This window comes from Pungitius pungitius, chromosome 18 (genome assembly GCF_949316345.1).
Source record: "Pungitius pungitius chromosome 18, fPunPun2.1, whole genome shotgun sequence".
In the NCBI taxonomy this organism is placed as follows: Eukaryota; Metazoa; Chordata; class Actinopteri; order Perciformes; family Gasterosteidae; genus Pungitius; species Pungitius pungitius.
The window spans coordinates 17,755,112-17,761,260 of NC_084917.1; the positions used below are offsets into that span (position 1 = coordinate 17,755,112).

Sequence of the window (6,149 nt, forward strand, 5' to 3'; positions counted from 1 at the left end):
GCACTTGTTGGGAATCGGACCCAGATCTCTCGCATGGCAAGCGAGAATTCTACCATTGAACCACCAATGCTTAAACAACAAATTTTAGGGGAAAAAATTTCAAAATGGCGGCCTATGGACATTATGAACAACTGAAAAGCTCCAAAAAGGACAATTCTATTGAAACAAAAGTTAATTTGCACTGGCTGGGAATCGGACCCAGAACTCTCGCATGGGAAAAGAGAATTCTACCCTTGAACCACCAATGCTCATATGACAAAATTTAGTGCAAGAGATTTTAAAATAGCTGCCTATGGACATTATGAAAAACTGAAAAGCTCCAAAAAGGACAATTCTATTGAAGCATAAGTTAAATTGCACTGGCTGGGAATCTGACCCAGATCTCTCGCATGGCAAGCGAGAATTCTACCATTGAACCACCAATGCTTAAACAACAAATTTTAGGGGAAATTTTTTCAAAATGGCGGCCTATGGACATGATGAACAACTGAAAAGCTCCAAAAAGGACAAATCTATTGAAGCAAAAGTTAAATTGCACTGGCTGGGAATCGGACCCAGATCTCTCGCATGGCAAGCGAGAATTCTACCATTGAACCACCAATGCTCATACGACAAAATTTAGTGCAAGAAATTTCAAAATAGCTGCCTAAAGGCCACGATGAACAAATAAATAGCTCTTTTTAGAATTCTTGCAAATAAATAGCTCTTTTTAGAGCTATTTATTTTAGAGCTATATATTTGGGATTGAAGCAAAAGTTAATTTGCACTGGCTGGGAATCGGACCCAGAACTCTCGCATGGGAAAAGAGAATTCTACCCTTGAACCACCAATGCTCATATGACAAGATTTAGTGCAAGAGTTTTCAAAATAGCTGCCTATGGACATTATGAACAACTGAAAAGCTCCAAAAAGGACAATTCTATTGAAGCATAAGTTAAATTGCACTGGCTGGGAATCGGACCCAGATCTCTCGCATGGCAAGCAAGAATTCTACCATTGAACCACCAATGCTTAAACAACAAATTTTAGGGGAAAAAATTTAGAAATGGCGGCCTATGGACATTATGAACAACTGAATAGCTCCAAAAAGGAGAATTCTATTGAAGCAAAAGTTAATTTGCACTGGCTGGGAATCGGACCCAGAACTCTCGCATGGGAAAAGAGAATTCTACCCTTGAACCACCAATGCTCATATGACAAAATTTAGTGCAAGAGATTTCAAAATAGCTGCCTAAAGGCCACGATGAACAAATAAATAGCTCTTTTTAGAATTCTTGCAAATAAATAGCTCTTTTTAGAGCTATTTTTTTTAGAGTTATATATTTGGGATTGAAGGAAAAGTTAAATTGCACTGGCTGGGAATCGGACCCAGATCTCTCGCATGGCAAGCGAGAATTCTACCATTGAACCACCAATGCTTAAACAACAAATTTTAGGGGAAAAAATTTCAAAATGGCGGCCTATGGACATTATGAACAACTGAAAAGCTCCAAAAAGGACAAATCTATTGAAGCAAAAGTTAAATTGCACTGGCTGGGAATCGGACCCAGATCTCTCGCATGGCAAGCGAGAATTCTACCATTGAACCACCAATGCTCATACGACAAAATTTAGTGCAAGAAATTTCAAAATAGCTGCCTAAAGGCCACGATGAACAAATAAATAGCTCTTTTTAGAATTCTTGCAAATAAATAGCTCTTTTTAGAGCTATTTTTTTTAGAGTTATATATTTGGGATTGAAGCAAAAGTTAAATTGCACTGGCTGGGAATCGGACCCAGATCTCTCGCATGGCAAGCGAGAATTCTACCATTGAACCACCAATGCTTAAACAACAAATTTTAGGGGAAAAAATTTCAAAATGGCGTTCTATGGACATTATGAAGAACTGAAAAGCTCCAAAAAGGACAATTCTATTGAAGCAAAAGTTAAATTGCACTTGTTGGGAATCGGACCCAGATCTCTCGCATGGCAAGCGAGAATTCTACCATTCAACCACCAATGCTTAAACAACAAATTTTAGGGGAAAAAATTTCAAAATGGACATTATGAACAACTGAAAAGCTCCAAAAAGGACAATTCTATTGAAACAAAAGTTAATTTGCACTGGCTGGGAATCGGACCCAGATCTCTCGCATGGCAAGCGAGAATTCTACCATTGAACCACCAATGCTTAAACAACAAATTTTAGGGGAAAAAATTTCAAAATGGCGGCCTATGGACATTATGAACAACTGTAAAGCTCCAAAAAGAACAATTCTATTGAAACAAAAGTTAATTTGCACTGGCTGGGAATCGGAACCAGAACTCTCGCATGGCAAGCGAGAATTCTACCATTGAACCACCAATGCTCATACGACAAAATTTAGTGCAAGAAATTTCAAAATAGCTGCCTAAAGGCCACGATGAACAAATAATTAGCTCTTTTTAGAATTCTTGCAAATAAATAGCTCTTTTTAGAGCTATTTTTTTTAGAGTTATATATTTGGGATTGAAGCAAAAGTTAAATTGCACTGGCTGGGAATCGGACCCAGATCTCTCGCATGGCAAGCGGGAATTCTACCATTGAACCACCAATGCTCATACGACAAAATTTAGGGGAAAAAATTTCAAAATGGCGTTCTATGGACATTATGAAGAACTGAAAAGCTCTAAAAAGGACAATTCTATTGAAACAAAAGTTAATTTGCACTGGCTGGGAATCGGACCCAGAACTCTCGCATGGGAAAAGAGAATTCTACCCTTGAACCACCAATGCTCATATGACAAAATTTAGTGCAAGAGATTTTAAAATAGCTGCCTATGGACATTATGAAAAACTGAAAAGCTCCAAAAAGGACAATTCTATTGAAGCATAAGTTAAATTGCACTGGCTGGGAATCTGACCCAGATCTCTCGCATGGCAAGCGAGAATTCTACCATTGAACCACCAATGCTTAAACAACAAATTTTAGGGGAAAAAATTTCAAAATGGCGGCCTATGGACATTATGAACAACTGAAAAGCTCCAAAAAGGACAATTCTATTGAAGCAAAAGTTAAATTGCACTGGCTGGGAATCGGACCCAGAACTCTCGCATGGGAAAAGAGAATTCTACCCTTGAACCACCAATGCTCATATGACAAAATTTAGTGCAAGAGATTTCAAAATAGCTGCCTATGGACATTATGAACAACTGAAAAGCTCCAAAAAGGACAATTCTATTGAAGCATAAGTTAAATTGCACTGGCTGGGAATCGGACCCAGATCTCTCGCATGGCAAGCGAGAATTCTACCATTGAACCACCAATGCTTAAAGAACAAATTTTAGGGGAAAAAATTTCAAAATGGCGGCCTATGGACATGATGAACAACTGAAAAGCTCCAAAAAGGACAAATCTATTGAAGCAAAAGTTAAATTGCACTGGCTGGGAATCGGACCCAGATCTCTCGCATGGCAAGCGAGAATTCTACCATTGAACCACCAATGCTCATACGACAAAATTTAGTGCAAGAAATTTCAAAATGGCGTTCTATGGACATTATGAAGAACTGAAAAGCTCCAAAAAGGACAATTCTATTGAAGCAAAAGTTAAATTGCACTTGTTGGGAATCGGACCCAGATCTCTCGCATGGCAAGCGAGAATTCTACCATTGAACCACCAATGCTTAAAGAACAAATTTTAGGGGAAAAAATTTCAAAATGGCGGCCTATGGACATTATGAAGAACTGAAAAGCTCCAAAAAGGACAATTCTATTGAAGCAAAAGTTAAATTGCACTTGTTGGGAATCGGACCCAGATCTCTCGCATGGCAAGCGAGAATTCTACCATTGAACCACCAATGCTTAAACAACAAATTTTAGGGGAAAAAATTTCAAAATGGCGGCCTATGGACATTATGAACAACTGAAAAGCTCCAAAAAGGACAATTCTATTGAAACAAAAGTTAATTTGCACTGGCTGGGAATCGGACCCAGAACTCTCGCATGGGAAAAGAGAATTCTACCCTTGAACCACCAATGCTCATATGACAAAATTTAGTGCAAGAGATTTTAAAATAGCTGCCTATGGACATTATGAAAAACTGAAAAGCTCCAAAAAGGACAATTCTATTGAAGCATAAGTTAAATTGCACTGGCTGGGAATCTGACCCAGATCTCTCGCATGGCAAGCGAGAATTCTACCATTGAACCACCAATGCTTAAACAACAAATTTTAGGGGAAATTTTTTCAAAATGGCGGCCTATGGACATGATGAACAACTGAAAAGCTCCAAAAAGGACAAATCTATTGAAGCAAAAGTTAAATTGCACTGGCTGGGAATCGGACCCAGATCTCTCGCATGGCAAGCGAGAATTCTACCATTGAACCACCAATGCTCATACGACAAAATTTAGTGCAAGAAATTTCAAAATAGCTGCCTAAAGGCCACGATGAACAAATAAATAGCTCTTTTTAGAATTCTTGCAAATAAATAGCTCTTTTTAGAGCTATTTATTTTAGAGCTATATATTTGGGATTGAAGCAAAAGTTAATTTGCACTGGCTGGGAATCGGACCCAGAACTCTCGCATGGGAAAAGAGAATTCTACCCTTGAACCACCAATGCTCATATGACAAGATTTAGTGCAAGAGTTTTCAAAATAGCTGCCTATGGACATTATGAACAACTGAAAAGCTCCAAAAAGGACAATTCTATTGAAGCATAAGTTAAATTGCACTGGCTGGGAATCGGACCCAGATCTCTCGCATGGCAAGCAAGAATTCTACCATTGAACCACCAATGCTTAAACAACAAATTTTAGGGGAAAAAATTTAGAAATGGCGGCCTATGGACATTATGAACAACTGAATAGCTCCAAAAAGGAGAATTCTATTGAAGCAAAAGTTAATTTGCACTGGCTGGGAATCGGACCCAGAACTCTCGCATGGGAAAAGAGAATTCTACCCTTGAACCACCAATGCTCATATGACAAAATTTAGTGCAAGAGATTTCAAAATAGCTGCCTAAAGGCCACGATGAACAAATAAATAGCTCTTTTTAGAATTCTTGCAAATAAATAGCTCTTTTTAGAGCTATTTTTTTTAGAGTTATATATTTGGGATTGAAGGAAAAGTTAAATTGCACTGGCTGGGAATCGGACCCAGATCTCTCGCATGGCAAGCGAGAATTCTACCATTGAACCACCAATGCTTAAACAACAAATTTTAGGGGAAAAAATTTCAAAATGGCGGCCTATGGACATTATGAACAACTGAAAAGCTCCAAAAAGGACAAATCTATTGAAGCAAAAGTTAAATTGCACTGGCTGGGAATCGGACCCAGATCTCTCGCATGGCAAGCGAGAATTCTACCATTGAACCACCAATGCTCATACGACAAAATTTAGTGCAAGAAATTTCAAAATAGCTGCCTAAAGGCCACGATGAACAAATAAATAGCTCTTTTTAGAATTCTTGCAAATAAATAGCTCTTTTTAGAGCTATTTTTTTTAGAGTTATATATTTGGGATTGAAGCAAAAGTTAAATTGCACTGGCTGGGAATCGGACCCAGATCTCTCGCATGGCAAGCGAGAATTCTACCATTGAACCACCAATGCTTAAACAACAAATTTTAGGGGAAAAAATTTCAAAATGGCGTTCTATGGACATTATGAAGAACTGAAAAGCTCCAAAAAGGACAATTCTATTGAAGCAAAAGTTAAATTGCACTTGTTGGGAATCGGACCCAGATCTCTCGCATGGCAAGCGAGAATTCTACCATTCAACCACCAATGCTTAAACAACAAATTTTAGGGGAAAAAATTTCAAAATGGACATTATGAACAACTGAAAAGCTCCAAAAAGGACAATTCTATTGAAACAAAAGTTAATTTGCACTGGCTGGGAATCGGACCCAGATCTCTCGCATGGCAAGCGAGAATTCTACCATTGAACCACCAATGCTTAAACAACAAATTTTAGGGGAAAAAATTTCAAAATGGCGGCCTATGGACATTATGAACAACTGTAAAGCTCCAAAAAGAACAATTCTATTGAAACAAAAGTTAATTTGCACTGGCTGGGAATCGGAACCAGAACTCTCGCATGGCAAGCGAGAATTCTACCATTGAACCACCAATGCTCATACGACAAAATTTAGTGCAAGAAATTTCAAAATAGCTGCCTAA

The 6,149-nt window shown here is 38.2% G+C and overlaps 9 non-coding genes across 9 annotated transcripts; all 9 read right to left on the reverse strand.

Moving 5' to 3' along the window:
- Positions 1-533: 533 nt before the first annotated feature.
- Positions 534-604, reverse strand: trnag-gcc (transfer RNA glycine (anticodon GCC)). Its single transcript has one exon. It is a non-coding gene; the product is annotated as a tRNA-Gly (tRNA).
- A 743-nt stretch (positions 605-1,347) lies between these two features.
- trnag-gcc (transfer RNA glycine (anticodon GCC)) lies at positions 1,348-1,418 on the reverse strand. The gene has a single exon. It is a non-coding gene; the product is annotated as a tRNA-Gly (tRNA).
- Positions 1,419-1,525: 107 nt separating this feature from the next.
- On the reverse strand, positions 1,526-1,596 carry trnag-gcc (transfer RNA glycine (anticodon GCC)). The gene has a single exon. It is a non-coding gene; the product is annotated as a tRNA-Gly (tRNA).
- Positions 1,597-1,754: 158 nt separating this feature from the next.
- Positions 1,755-1,825, reverse strand: trnag-gcc (transfer RNA glycine (anticodon GCC)). The gene has a single exon. It is a non-coding gene; the product is annotated as a tRNA-Gly (tRNA).
- Positions 1,826-2,100: 275 nt separating this feature from the next.
- On the reverse strand, positions 2,101-2,171 carry trnag-gcc (transfer RNA glycine (anticodon GCC)). Its single transcript has one exon. It is a non-coding gene; the product is annotated as a tRNA-Gly (tRNA).
- Positions 2,172-3,219: 1,048 nt separating this feature from the next.
- trnag-gcc (transfer RNA glycine (anticodon GCC)) lies at positions 3,220-3,290 on the reverse strand. Its single transcript has one exon. It is a non-coding gene; the product is annotated as a tRNA-Gly (tRNA).
- A 107-nt stretch (positions 3,291-3,397) lies between these two features.
- Positions 3,398-3,468, reverse strand: trnag-gcc (transfer RNA glycine (anticodon GCC)). The gene has a single exon. It is a non-coding gene; the product is annotated as a tRNA-Gly (tRNA).
- An 819-nt stretch (positions 3,469-4,287) lies between these two features.
- Positions 4,288-4,358, reverse strand: trnag-gcc (transfer RNA glycine (anticodon GCC)). The gene has a single exon. It is a non-coding gene; the product is annotated as a tRNA-Gly (tRNA).
- A 743-nt stretch (positions 4,359-5,101) lies between these two features.
- On the reverse strand, positions 5,102-5,172 carry trnag-gcc (transfer RNA glycine (anticodon GCC)). Its single transcript has one exon. It is a non-coding gene; the product is annotated as a tRNA-Gly (tRNA).
- Between the last annotated feature and the right edge of the window lie 977 nt (positions 5,173-6,149).